The sequence below is a fragment of the Pongo pygmaeus genome, chromosome 3 (genome assembly GCF_028885625.2).
Source record: "Pongo pygmaeus isolate AG05252 chromosome 3, NHGRI_mPonPyg2-v2.0_pri, whole genome shotgun sequence".
Classification (NCBI taxonomy): Eukaryota; Metazoa; Chordata; class Mammalia; order Primates; family Hominidae; genus Pongo; species Pongo pygmaeus.
In genome coordinates this window covers 107,742,131-107,756,935 of record NC_072376.2, presented here as the reverse complement: position 1 = coordinate 107,756,935, position 14,805 = coordinate 107,742,131, and the positions used below count along the sequence as shown (strand labels likewise).

General features: G+C 38.8%; 1 protein-coding gene across 3 annotated transcripts in view; it reads left to right on the top strand.

Moving 5' to 3' along the window:
* UNC5C (unc-5 netrin receptor C) overlaps nt 1-14,805 on the top strand; it is a 393,124-nt gene that overhangs the window by 287,118 nt on the left and 91,201 nt on the right. The gene's annotated exons all lie outside the window — the stretch shown is intronic.

Genomic DNA, 14,805 nt, shown 5'->3' with positions numbered 1-14,805 from the left:
AATCCCAGGAATACTCTAAAATGATACAGCTCAGTGTTTCCTTTAATAAGAACTTTGTTAGGATCAAGCCAAAAATATGATTGTTTTCTTCCATTTCTGGTGAGGCATTTGCCTTTCTTTCAACAGATAAACCTTCCCCCCATCTCCCTGAAGAAGCAAGAAAATTAATACACCCATGGAACTGGTGCTGGGTTATTCCACTAGCATAATAGCAGCACTCTATGAAATTAATCCTCTTTGCTCATTTTATTTTATGCCTAGAAAATGTAACTGTCACATGGAAAGCCAGAAATATATTCAGAGATGCTTTATCAGATTATCTCTTTTGGAGAGTTCTAGGATCAAAACATCAATGGATACAAGATTTGTTGGCATGGCAGAAGGAGCAAAGCTGAATTTTTCTCTAAAACCTGTGATTTGTTTCACCTTTAACAAGGGGATAATTGCTTCTCTAATTATAATTGAGCTATTTCTCATAGGAGTTTAATTGGAGGAACAGGGGACAATGTTCAACTTATTGACCCAGTTGTGCTTAGAAACTGTCATCTTATTTATCAACATTTGCATCTCTAATTAGCAAGTGGGAAAATATGGGGTGAGGTGCAAACGAATAGATTATTTTGCTGAGTATAGTCATAATAAACAGGGAACAGATTTTTTTAAGCTGATACTGACAGGGCAGAAAACTGGTGGCAGCTGGAGGCGCCGCCAAATGTGCAGCATCAGGTGGCTCTCCATCTAATTGATTATTAATATGGCTGCTGAACACTTTGTTTCATGAGTCCTTCACGTTTCCTTGCCATTCTTCCATAATAGGAACTTCATACTGATGAATTTCCATGCAGCTATATTGTCTCCAGAGTGGGGCTTTACACTCTTTGCAGGCAAAAGAGTTCAGAGAGGAAAGAAGAATCTGAATACTAGTTTGGAGGGAGATGTTGCTTTCAGTGCCCAGTAATTACCCACTGGAATTTTCTCCTACCATGTGTGTAGCTACAAGACAGAGTTTTGATTATGATATGATTCTCAGCCTTGAAGACAGGTTTTCAAAAGTATTAGGTTCCCTTACTAGCAGTCAGCCTTCAAGCTTTGCTTTGGTCCAATCAACATTCGCCAAAGTCACCTCCTTATTATGATCATCCCATACTTTCTGGGGTGAAAAAGTATGGGAAAAATCCCATATTTTTTTCTGATATCTGCCTCTAATAGTTATACACAGAGATCACCACAAGCCCAGAAACACTGTAAACCAAATTAAAATTGCAATAAGTTTAAGCAACATAAACATCCATTTTAAAGCAAAAGAAATAACAGATTTTATCTGACTTATTATACATCTGTGGCTTGATTTCTGCACGTACTTAGTGGTTGCTTTAAGCCTATAGTATAAAATGCAGATTTCTAAAGATCATCAATTCACTTATGTAAGAAATACTTACTGTAGATCCATGGTGTGCCAGACATTTTTCTGGTTGCAGGAAATACGAGTCAGTTAAGTCCCTCGAGGAGAAAAACAATAAGCAAGAATGTAAGAAAAATGAGTGAGATATTTTCAGATAATTACAAGTTAAAGGAAATAAGACAAGGTCATATGAGAGAGGGTGATGGTTGTTGGGGATTGAGGATGACTATAGAATTCAAGGAAAGTCTATCTGAAGAGACAGTAATGGAGCTGAGATCTGAAGGTAAGGAAGGAGCTAGTCTTGAAAAGATCCGAGTAAGAAAGCTCCAGGTGATGGGAGCAACAAGGACAAGTACCCTCAGGAGGAGGTGATTGGTTACAGGGTTAAAAAGGAGGCCAGTGTGTCTGAGACCCAGTGAGCAAGGAGGAAGGCAGGGTGACATTCAGTCAGGAAAGAGGGAATGAGGGCGCAGACTTGCAGAGACGGTGAGTGATTTGGAGTTTTCTTTAAATGCCTGAAAAGCCAATGGAGACATTAAGGAATTGTCGAGACCTGACATACACCTTTAAAAGATCATTCTGGTTGCTGCATGGAAAATAGATTTTAGAAGTGCAAGAATGGATTTAGGGACACATTTATGGGTTTATTTAATGATGAAAATCTAGAAAATATTTAGTCTTTCAGAAGAAACTGAAATGTTCCATGTGGAAGTTCAGCAGACCTACTAGAATGAGCTTTTTTCAGAGGACCTAAAATCAATGGTTAATAAAACTCAGCTGTGTTCGAGCACTGTCTCTATCTCAGTAGAGATTCAGCAGCAGGCAAAGACCTAACCTGTGCCCATAATCACAGAGGAGGAGGGTTTTCAAAAATTTTTGTTGGCCTTCATTTGTTCAAAAAAGGTTTTTCTTCAATAAGCTCCCTTGCTTTGGGATTTTTTCCAATGATTTTTATATGCCTACACACAGTATCATAAACTCATTATGGAGTCAGAGAGAAAAAAGCATGTATTTTTCTAAAGATGGTCAGACTTAGCTATAGACCTGAGCACCTTTAACTGGTAAATAAGAAGAAAGGCCGAGAGTTACTTATCCTGAAAGGCAAGTTTATACTAAAAACTGGTTAGGAACTAGCTACAGATTAGTCAATTTGTTGCCCTTTTGCCCTGGAAAAGTTAGCCTTTTACGGACACTTCAATGACATTTTGTTCCCTTGGATGGTGCTATAATATATAGTCATTTTACTTTAGGTTTTGGTTATTTTATTTTATTTGGTTGTTGTTGGCATTAGTTCATTTGTCAACATGCTTTTATCTCCTCATAGTTGAACTTAGGTTTTAGAAGTTTTCAGATTTCAAGACAAGTTCACCACTACAATATGGCCTATGTATGTTCAACCCTCAAAAGCAATAAGCTAGACATATGTGCAATTAAGAGAGTGTTTCCCCAGCAGGAAAACAAATTCCCTTTCTTGGCAAATGCCTTTCCTTTACAGAAGTAACAACAACTGAGCAAAATGCCACTAGTTTCCACTTGCTATTTTTATCCTTTGGCTATATTTTTTTTACCATTGTCTAAAGATATAATTTCAGCTTGCTTAAAGACCAACATTTTTTTTAAAGCACAAAAATACCCAGACTTCTACAAACCTACTGAAAGGTGCAAAGTATATTTCACAGTGGTCAACACAGAAGTGAATGGATACTTGTTTTATTCCAAAACTGAGAAGCAAAAATCTACAAAGTAGCCTCTGGTTTTTAGCAAGAGAGAACATCCAGCATAATTATCCACAGTAGAGAACTTTTTTGATTGTTTAAAGCACCTACAAGGGAAGGTGAGATACCTTTCACCAGTGGGAGAAATAAGAAAATAATACTAGGATTTCAAACTCCGGAGCAATTAGAGCCAAACCTACCTGTGAAAGTCTACAGAAGACTATTAGCTATCAATACCTTTTAGAATTGTCAAGGTCTTGGCCAGGTACGGGGGCTCACACCTGTAATCCCAGCACTTTGGGAGCCTGAGGCAGGTGGATCACCTGAGATCAAAAGTTTGAGACCAGCCTGACCAACATGGTGAAATCTCATCTCTACTAAAAAAAAAACAAAATTAGCCAGGCGTGGTGGTGCATGCCTGTAATCCTAGCTACTCGGGAGGCTGAGGCAGGAGAATCGCTTGAACCCGGGAGGCAGAGGTTGCAGTGAGCTGAGATTGTACCATTGTACTCCAGCCTGGGCAACGAGAGTGAAACTCGGTCTCATTAAAAAAAAAAAAAAAAAAAAAAATTGTCAAGGCCTTGCTGTTCTAACTGTGGTACATAGATTATCTACATCAACACGATCTGGGAGCTTAGAGTCTCAGACCCAGAACTCTTAATGAAAATCTTAGCAAGATCATCAAACCAGTCTTCACCAAGCACAGTGGCTCATAACTGTAATCTCAGCAGTTTGGGAGGCCAAGGCAGTAGGATCACTTGAGCCTAGGAGTTCAAGACCAGCCTGGGCAATGTAAGAGAACCCCAACTCTACAAAACATAAAAAAATAAAAATTAGCCAGGCATGGCGGTGTGTGCTACTCCAGGGACTGAGGTGGGAGGATCACTCGAGCCTGGGAGGTCGAAGCCACGGCTGCAGTGAGCCATCATCACACCACTGCACTCCAGCCAGGGCAACAGAGCAAGACCCTGTCTCAGAAAACAAACAAACAAAAAAACAAAACCACTCTGCAGTACTGGTTCTCAGAAGTGGAGGCACAGTGGAATCACCTGGGAATTGTTAGAAACTACCAATGCTTATATCCCACCTAGAGATTCTGATTTAATAGACATGACATACAGTTGGGTTATCGAGATTTTTTAATGCTCTCCATGTGATTCTAAAATGCAGTTTGAGAAGCTCTGGTGTAAAGGACAAAGTTAAAACAAACAAATACACAAAAACGTCAGATTTGTCACTTCCAAACCAGTCAGTAAAACTTGGCAGATTCCCAGCTACTAGCTAATGCTCCTTGGAGAAGCTTGGCTTGGCCGAGTGTACATTTGATAATAGCCCCATAATTGCTTTTCCCATTTGTTTGATTAATGTACCTATAGACAATGATTCTAGGCTAAATCTCCATTCTTTTAGGTGTGCACACAGTTCTCAACTCTGTTATATCATTTTCAACCTGTGCTCTGACTTGATGGGCCTCAGTATGAGTTTAACAGAGTGACCTTTCTGATAGACGTGGAGTTTTCTAGGTAATGGTTGCTGGACTCACTTTTCATGTTGGGTGGCATGTGGCAGTTTCCCTCTGTTAATTAGAACAAATGTGCCAATTGTGTTAATGTTTCTCCCGATACCAATCAGTGAATAATTAGACACAACACATCTGTTTTTCACAGGAGAGTATAATATGAAAATTGCAAGATGTTTTGCTCTCTGTTATTGACCTATATGATTAGACAATTCCTTAACCAATCATAGGGTTAACAAGTTTGTATATCAGAAGGGCAAAGGATGCCAAAAGTGATTTTTTGGAGCCGAGAACCTCTCATTGTTAGCATGGTCCTGACCAAAGTCCACCTATCTCTGAAGTATCTCTGCAAAGAATTTAATTGGTCTTTCCTTCCTTTTTAACAACAACAGAAAATTACATTGCCCTTTTGGTAAAATGCAGGGATGTTGTTTATTTATCCTGAACTAAAGAAATAAACAAGTTCTTAAGTATTTGAAACCCTCAAAAAGTCAACTTTATGTAAAAGGTTACACTAAAAGAAATCACAGGCCGGGTGCAGTGGCTCACGCCTGTAATCCCAGCACTTTGAGAGGCCGAGCGGGTGGATCACGAGGTCAGGAGATCGAGACCACGGTGAAACCCCGCCTCTACTAAAAAAAATACAAAAAATTAGCCGGGCGCGGTGGCGGGCGCCTGTAGTCCCAGCTACTCCGGAGGTTGAGGCAGGAGAATGGCGCGAAACTGGGAGGCGGAGCTTGCAGTGAGCCGAGATCACGCCACTGCACTCCAGCCTGGGTTACAGAGAAGAACTCCGTCTCAAAAAAAAAAAAAAAAAGAAATTACAAAATTCAGCCTATAGGATCATATTGAAGGTGTTATAAACATGTAAATCAGAATCATATTATAATTTGTTATAATTTCTACTTATATGTGTCCATGATATATGAACTTTGGAGCATTCTGATTGATGGGGAAAAAATGATTTTTTTTGGTATTGTTATTTACTGGCATTTGCATTCCATACTTGGCAAGGCTTTAGAAAGAGATGGAGTTATAGTCCAATAATTTCATAATATAAGCAGTGCCTGCTTGTGTTGATTCTAAAAGTATAAGGAAGACACTTATAAAATCAGCACATTAGTCTTCTTGAAGGTAGTCAAAGTGTATCATAAGATAAAGCTTTTTGTTTCATTTGGAATTAACAGTCTATACTTTCTGCCGAATATGGCTCACATTCCTAAATGCTTAATGATATTCAGCTATGTATTTGTATCATCTAAAGGTGCAACATCATCCTTTGTTATCATAATGTCTATATTATTGTGATTACAAATAGATCGTCCCTCTTGTTAGAAACAGAAAATAAGACTTGAATGTCAGAGTATAAATTTTTTTCTTACTGTGACACTAATTTGCTTATTTTAAAAAGGAACAACTCAGAAAATACATTAAATATATTGGAAAATAGTTATGATTACTAATCCTAGTGTCAGACATTCCAGGAAACCCCCAAATATATGAATCACCCTGGGACACGTTCCTTCTGCCCAGGGCATTGTGAAGAATGCAACATTGAAGGAGAGGCCATAGTTGTCCTTTTTTAAAATTATTTCACTTTGCCCCAGATTATTCGTCTTCTGTTTTTTAATAGTAAAACATGAGCATAGTTATAATTTTAAAACTTTTGTTAGCAAACCATGAGAAAAATTATTGGAAATAAATATTGTTTGGAAAATAACTGTCTTATCTAAATGGGGTCCCATTATATACACTCTAAATACAAGAACATGGGAATCTGTCTTTGGTAGCTTCATTTTTATCATGTTTAATAACAAAGATGAGAGGGGAGTGAATGGAGGTGAGAAAATGACTATGGAAAGTCAAGATAAAACTGGATTATAACTTATCCCATATTTAATGACCAGCTATAAATGGATAATCCACTGGAAAATTTAATCCATATTTCTCTGTCTTTGCTGATACTATAAATAAATAAAAATTTAAACTGAAGAATAAAGTATTTAGGAAAGAGGTAACAGAGCATTTTTGAAATATGAGGGTTGTCGAATGCTGGAGTTGCTACTCAAAAGAAATTATGGAAGCCTGAGCCATTGAAAAATGATCTCCATGTTTTGCTGCAGAACTTCTCTTTCCCTGACAGGACTTAGGCAGCCAATGGTTCTGACTACTATAAAATAGCAGTAACAGCAAAACTATAAAACCATGAGTGTAGGAGCCATAAAAAGTTGCTCCGTAAATCACGCTGCACACAAGTAGGGATGGCAGTTTTATACACCTTTTCTGGGAACATACCATAAACTGTCAATATGCTCTAGTTCTAAAAATTGTAATCAAATTAGGAATCATTCATATTCGTTAATAAAATCATGTTAGTATTTTGAGAACACTGTACCAGACTGAAGGCATCAGTAGAATTGAACGACCTCACTTTTGGAGGGATTTCTAAACACTTTCTCCTTCTACTGCAAGAGCTGGAATTGGTCCCCATGTAGAAAGGCTAGAGATATGACATCTCTTCTGTACATACACTAGCAGGGATTGAGGCTGTAGATAAGATGACACTTTCCTCACTGGGAGTGTTTTATGTATGAAGACTCATAAACCACTACCTATAGTCCTATGCAGCGGTAAATTGAAAGTCAGATTTCTTTCAGGTATTTTTTTGGAAGATATTATTAATTTGGTATTATGAATTTGAAGATATGTATATGTACTTCTTAACAGAGACACTAAGGGGCACTGAATCTTCATTGTTTAAAATACATTTAGGTAGGTAGAGCTTTGTGTAGGGTCAAGTTAGTTCTAGGGAAGAGGCAATTAAATTACACTTACTGACTATCTCCTAATTCCAGGTGCTTTCTTTTCATATCTCATTTAAATCCCCCTACAACCCCAGGAGGGATGCACCCTCCATTTATACAGGTGAAGATTATGATTCTGGGAGCTTATAGCCTGCGCAAGGCTGCAAGCTCAATTAGTGGGAGGGCTGGGATTCAAAGCCAACTCTGCCTGACTCCAAAGCACTGTTTTCCTTATAACAAAAAAAAGTTTTATTGACTGTATGTTTTCAAAATTTGGTTCATTAAAATGACACAAATTGTCTGTGTGATCTCATTTGATAATTTTCAAAAGCTAATCAGATAAACCCCAGGCAAAAATGTATTTGCGGAGAAGTCATTCATTTAAAAAGTGTCACATCCATCTCATCAATTTTCTAAAAGTAGAGAAAGCACATTTCATTGTGTTGTGTGTTATTATTTATACACACTTCATAAATAATGAAAATTTTTAGAAATTTTTGAATGGAAAAGAGAAATTCAACTCCAGTGTCCATTAATAACTTTATTATTGAAGAAGAATAAGACTGGAGGACAAAGTTTATAGAGAGAAGACCAATGTGAGGAGATATTGTGATGGATTCACACCTATTGTGGTGTGAATCGATCACATCATATTCAGCACTCATTATGTTTTTTTGTATTTGTTGAGCATCCAGATGGAATTATCTAAAAAGTAATTGGAAGTATGAATAGAGCTTAAGAAAAGTTGGAACTGAAGATAATGATTTGTGAGTTGTCAGCCTTGAGAGTGAATAAAGTCACTCAGCCAGTGCATATCTCATTCTCAAACCTGGCTGCACATTGAGGTCACCTGAGGAGTTTTTACACTGATTCTTGGGCCCTTTGTCTGCCCAATTAAATAAGAACCTTTGAAGGTGGGGCCCCAGGCACCAGGATGGCTTAAGTGCTCCCCAGGTGATTCTGATGCAGGACGAAGAACCATGATATAAAGTAGAAGGAGGAGAAAATGAGAGAGAGGGAGATCCTTGAGAAGGACTATATGAAAATGCTGGATGTTATAAAAGGACCAGTGAAAGAGGTTTGCAAAAGAACAGATAATCAAGTGGCAGGAAAAACAGCAGAGGGAGGCTTTTCAGAGGGACAGTGGAGCTGCTTGCCATAGAGAAGAGAAGGTGCCTTTGGATTTAGCAACGAGAAAGGCCACTGATCACCTTTGAAAGTGAAGTTTGAGTAGAGTGGGGATCGGGAATCCAGACATGGCTAAATGGAAGAGTGAATGAGCAGGTGCATAGAGAGGGATTGGGAATATTTCACTCTTTCAAGGAGTTTAGCCACTAAGGGAAAGAGAAGTCTGAAGCATAGCTGGGGAGGGTGGGTGTGTCAGGCTTAATTTTGTTGTTGGTTTGTTTTTAGGATAGAAGAGATGTGGGCATGTTTCTGGATTACTTGAGACTCAAAGAGCATTGGGGGAGTTGATATCTTTCGGACTATTCAGTTTGTTGAAACAGACATATGCCATCTGCTCAGATTAAGGAAAATTACAAAAATATTGAGTACTTTGTTGGTGACCCAGGGTCTCAACAAGCCTGTGAGGACGAAGATTAGAAAGTTACCAGTGAGTGAATTTCTGAGTGCAAGATTTCAGTTGGGCATGGTCTTGAGAGTGGCATGTAAACCCTCAAGTCCATGTCTTCTGAATAAACGTTCTCCTTTTTCTTAGTTGCTAACACGTTTCAGCTGAAGTAGGATGACCCTATTTTTGTTGGTCTTTCATTGATTGTTGAATAAAGACTCACAATGTGAAGATTGTTCCTTACAGAATTATATCACACTGTTGCTCAGCAGCCTCACCCCAGAGCATGTTGCCTGAGAACGAAACAAACCACAGTGTTCAGTTACACTGAACACAGTGAGTTCTAGCATCTGGAAATGTGTAAATAGATGGTGTCTTTAGGACAGAATTTAATGGAAAACGTATCCATTGAAAATATTTATTTTATTTTATTATTATACTTCAAGTTTTAGGGTACATGTGCACAATGTGCAGGTTAGTTACATATGTATACATATGCCATGCTCGTGTGCTGTACCCATTAACTCGTCATTTAGCATTAGGTATATCTCCTAAAGCTATCCCTCCCTGCTCCCCCCACCCCATAACAGTCCCCAGAGTGTGATGTTCCCCTTCCTGTGTCCATGTGTCTCATTGTTCAATTCCCATCTATGAGTGAGAATATGTGGTGTTTGGTTTTTTGTTCTTGCAATAGTTTACTGAGAATGATGATTTCCAGTTTCATCCATGTCCCTACAAAGGACATGAACTCATCATTTTTTATGGCTGCATAGTATTCCATGGTGTATATGTGCCACATTTTCTTAATGCAGTCTATCATTGTTGGACATTTGGGTTGGTTCCAAGTCTTTGCTATTGTGAATAGTGCCGCAATAAACATACATGTGCATGTGTCTTTATAGCAGCATGATTTATAGTCCTTTGGGTATATACCCAGTAATGGGATGGCTGTGTCAAATGGTATTTCTAGTTCTAGATCCCTGAGGAATCGCCACACTGACTTCCACAATGGTTGAACTAGTTTACAGTCCCACCAACAGTGTAAAAGTGTTCCTATTTCTCCACATCCTCTCCAGCACCTGTTGTTTCCTGACTTTTTAATGATTGCCATTCTAACTGGTGTGAGATGGTATGTCATTGTGGTTTTGATTTGCATTTCTCTGATGGCCAGTGATGTTGAGCATTTTTTCATGTGTCTTTTGGCTGCATAAATGTCCTCTTTTGAGAAGTGTCTGTTCATGTCCTTTGCCCACTTTTTGATGGGGTTGTTTGTTTTTTTCTTGTAAATTTGTTGGAGTTCATTGTAGATTCTGGATATTAGCCCTTTGTCAGATGAGTAGGTTGTGAAAATTTTCTCCCGTTTTGTAGGTTGCCTGTTCACTCTGACGGTAGTTTCTTTTGCTGTGCAGAAGCTCTTTAGTTTAATTAGATCCCGTTTGTCAATTTTGACTTTTGTTGCCATTGCTTTTGGTGTTTTAGACATTAAGTCCTTGCCCATGCCTATGTCCTGAATGGTAATGCCTAGGTTTTCTTCTAGGGTTTTTATGGTTTTAGGTCTAACGTTTACGTCTTTAATCCATCTTGAATTAATTTTTATATAAGGTGTAAGGAAGGGATCCAGTTTCAGCTTTCTACATATGGCTAGCCAGTTTTTCCAGCACCATTTATTAAATAGGGAATCCTTTCCCCATTGCTTGTTTTTGTCAGGTTTGTCAAAGATCAGATAGTTGTAGATATGCGGCATTATTTCTGAGGGCTCTGTTCTGTTCCATTGATCTATATCTCTGTTTTGGTAACAGTACCATGCTGTTTTGGTTACTGTAGCCTTGTAGTATAGTTTGAAGTCAGGTAGCGTGATGCCTCCAGCTTTGTTCTTTTGGCTTAGGATTGACTTGGCAATGCAGGCTCTTTTTTGGTCCCATATGAACTTTAAAGTAGTTTTTTCCAATTCTGTGAAGAAAGTCATTGGTAGCTTGATGGGGATGGCATTGAATCTATAAATTACCTTGGGCAGTATGGCCATTTTCATGATATTGATCCTTCCTACCCATGAGCATGGAATGTTCTTCCATTTGTTTGTATCCTCTTTTATTTCATTGAGCAGTGGTTTGTAGTTCTCCTTGAAGAGGTCCTTCACGTCCCTTGTAAATTGGATTCCTAGGTATTTTATTCTCTTTGAAGCAATTGTGAATGGGAGTTCACTCATGATTTGGCTCTCTGTTTGTCTGTTATTGGTGTATAAGAATATTTTTAAGTATCTCTTATTTTATGCTAGATATCATTCTTCCCTGCTTACTAAACTTTTATCTTAGTTTGTAAGTTATTTAAAGTAATAAGGACATGTTGTAGAATAAATTATTTGCTATGTGAAGAAATCACCATAACACCAGCTTAGAGTTGTATAGAAGTCATCAAAAGTGCTTTCATATATAGTACGCTTTTCAAACCTCACAAGAACGTTATGAGGAAGTTAGGACAGATATTACTTTTCTTGTTGTAGAAGTAGAAAAATAAGGTTGAGTGATTTTAGGTGACTTGCTGAAGAGCATAGACTCAGTGAATGGCACAGCTGGGTCCTATCCCTAGGCTTTCGGCCTTGAGACTTGAGTGTCTTTTGGCAAAATCTCACTGGCCTTCTGTGAAAGTGCAGCATAAACACAACTGCAGTGGCATCCAGGAGAAATATTTGGAGAGTTCCATTCACTGACCTCCAACTCCCACTCCTATTACCCTGTTCTTTAGTATTCCCAGTTCTCAGACTTCCTCATTCTCCCCTGGTAGAATTTCCTGCTTGGTAACAGAACCACTATCCTCTCATGCCTTTGTGAAGTGCGCTTTAAAATTTTTGCTAGCATATCCCTAAAAGACAAAAAATATATATCTCCTTGCACATTTTATGTTGGTATCTAAAAAATATTATCAAAAAGATTAAATAGTGGGAAAAGATACCATGTCTGTGTATATTATAAACATTTGACATCTTTAGAAAGAATTGTTAGATGACTTAAAGTTATCCAATGGAATGTAGACACCATAATGATGTCTTACTCAACATTACCTATTAAGAAAATGTAAGAACAAACTCTTCTTTAATAGTAGGAAAACTTGCCAGGCACGGTGGCTCACATCTGTAATCCCAGCACTTTGGGAGGCCAAGGCAGGCGGATCACCTGAGGTCAGGAGTTCGAGACCAGCCTGACCAACATGGAGAAACCCCATCTCTACTAAAAATACAAAATTAGCCAGGCATGATGGCACATGCCTGTAATCTCAGCTACTTGGGAGGCTGAGGCAGGAGAATCGCTTGAACCTGGGAAGCGGAGGTTGCGGTGAGCCAAGATCACGCCATTGCACTTCAGCCTGGGCAACAAGAGCGAAACTCCGTCTCAAAAAAAAATAATAGGAAAACTTATAGTATTCCTTTTTGTATTTTAACTTATATTTCTATGCCATTTCCCCCATAGGTTTTTACTCTAATAGAATAAATTTTAGGCATAAAAATTTCCATTGGTCATCATATTTCTCTGTAATAAAAATTTGCATATAAACTTTATTTCCTTTGACCATAGGGATCAAATTGTTAATTTTTTTGTAAAAACCCAAATGTACTACAAGTTTTGATAAATAATCAATTGGCATAAAGACTGAATTTTTATTGGAAATACAGCTTTTAATAGGAGAAATGGGGTTTTCATCCCTGCTCCTCTGTCCAGGTAGCTCATTTAGCCAAGTTTGAAAGTTACTGCTGAAATGAAACAGGATGAAATCAATTACATTTCTATCTGTCATTTATAATAAATTCAAACACTGAGAACCTTCTCATACATAAGTAAGTAGGAATATGTGGAGTTATGTTGTAACAGTGTCCCTCAACTCTGCACGTCTTCCAAGTTACAGGTCAAAAATTACATAGCGATCTGTCATCAAAATTTATGTTCAGTGACCCATCATTTGACATATTAGGCCCTCCTTCAGTTTTGATGAAAGCAAAGAATTTAAACCACCTGATTTGCAAAAAGGATTTGTCGCTCAGTTATTACAGTCCCTTATTTTCTCAACTACCACACTAATATTCCCAATGATTCCCTTATCTGGTGCCCTGGAGGTTTTTACACTCTCATGTAATGTATGATGATAAGATTTTCATGCAAGAGATGTCTTTCTTCTGAAAAGCAGAGGGCAAGTTTTTAGAGATATTAGTTATAAGAAGGAATGCAGACCGGGTTCAGTGGCTCATACCTGTAATCCAGCACTTTGGGAGGCCGAGGCTGGCAGATCATGAAGTCAGGCGATCAAGACCATCCTGGCTAACACAGTGAAACCCCATCTCTAGTAAAAATAGAAAAAATTAGCTGGGCATCGTGGCATGCCCCTGTAGTCTCAGCTACTCAGGAGGCTGAGGTAGGAGAATTGCTTGAACCTAGGAGGCAGAAGTTGCAGTGAGCTGAGATCGCACCACTGCACTCCAGCCTGGGCAACAGAGCGAGACTCCATCTCAAAAAAAAAAAAAAAAAAAGGAATTCATATGGAAGTTAAAGATATACTGTGATTCCCTTAAAAATATTTTTGTTTGTATATCCCTTAGTAATTTTTGCATAGTGCTGGATACTTGAATCCAGTCCTACCTTGAAATCCTAGCACCTTGAACTCCTCTTTATCTGCAGTCTTCCCTTAGTTATTTATATGCCATGTTTTAGAAAACTTTATATGATTTAGTTTGTTATTTCTCCAGGTCATTTACATGTGAAGAGATCCTTCTAATAGTGGAATTTAAAATTGGTCTCTCTTAAAGACATTTCAAGTCATTGTCAAAAATTTGGGGGAGCAATTTTGGAGGGTAAGGAGGCTTTCCTGGTGCCCCTAAAATCAAAGCACACCCAATTCTATTGCTAGTTCTGAAAGTAAACCTGTATTGGTCCTATGAGTGACAGGGTCATGTTGATAACAGAAAGTGTGTCCAATGCTTCTTTTCTAAGGACCTCTCTGCTTCCCTGGGGATACCAGCCTGAGGACAGCCTCAACCCAAGTCCTGGAGTAGCTAAAACGTTTGTGTCTTGGTGTCCCAGCTTTTTCCAGCCCCCATCTCATAATCTACAGTCCACTCTGTCAAGGCTGAAGTCTGTAGCACTGTAGTTGGCTCCTTCTGGTTCTTGGTTCTATGGACAGAAAAGAGTCCAGAGCTCATGTGGTCCTGAATTTGGATCTCTGCTGCTTTCTGAGCTTGTAAACCTGTGCAAGCTCTTCTCTGTGAGCATCATTCTTCTCATCTGAAAATTGGGAATGCAACTACTTTCACAGGCTGCTGTGAGGAGGAACCACTAAGTACAAAGTACCTAGCTGGGGACCTGGAATGCACCACGCAAGCTTCTTGTTTTTCTCCTTTTTTACCCTTGGGCAACTTCTCTCCATTCCTCCCAACGGCTTCTCTGTCCTCCCAATTTCAGCACAAGGAACATGTTCTTCTTTTGAACTCTCTCTGCTCCCTAAAATCAGGTCAGGATTCTCATGATTTGCATTAGGGAGTACAAGGTGCCCTCTTCCCCTCCAGGTCACATCCCCTACTTTTCCCACCCTAAAGAATGGTAATTATTCTTTAACACAGAATGTGTCCCATAATTTTAACTTCTCCTTGCCCATTAGACCAGCCCATCTGCCCCAGAATCCTTTCTGTGGGGAGAGAGAGAGAAGCAAAGAAGAGAGCTCAGGGACAACTACTCCATGCATGTCATCAAAGCCATGCATAGAGGCTGCTGGAGGTGGCAAGGTCACCAAGTCTGCCCAGAAAGCTCAGA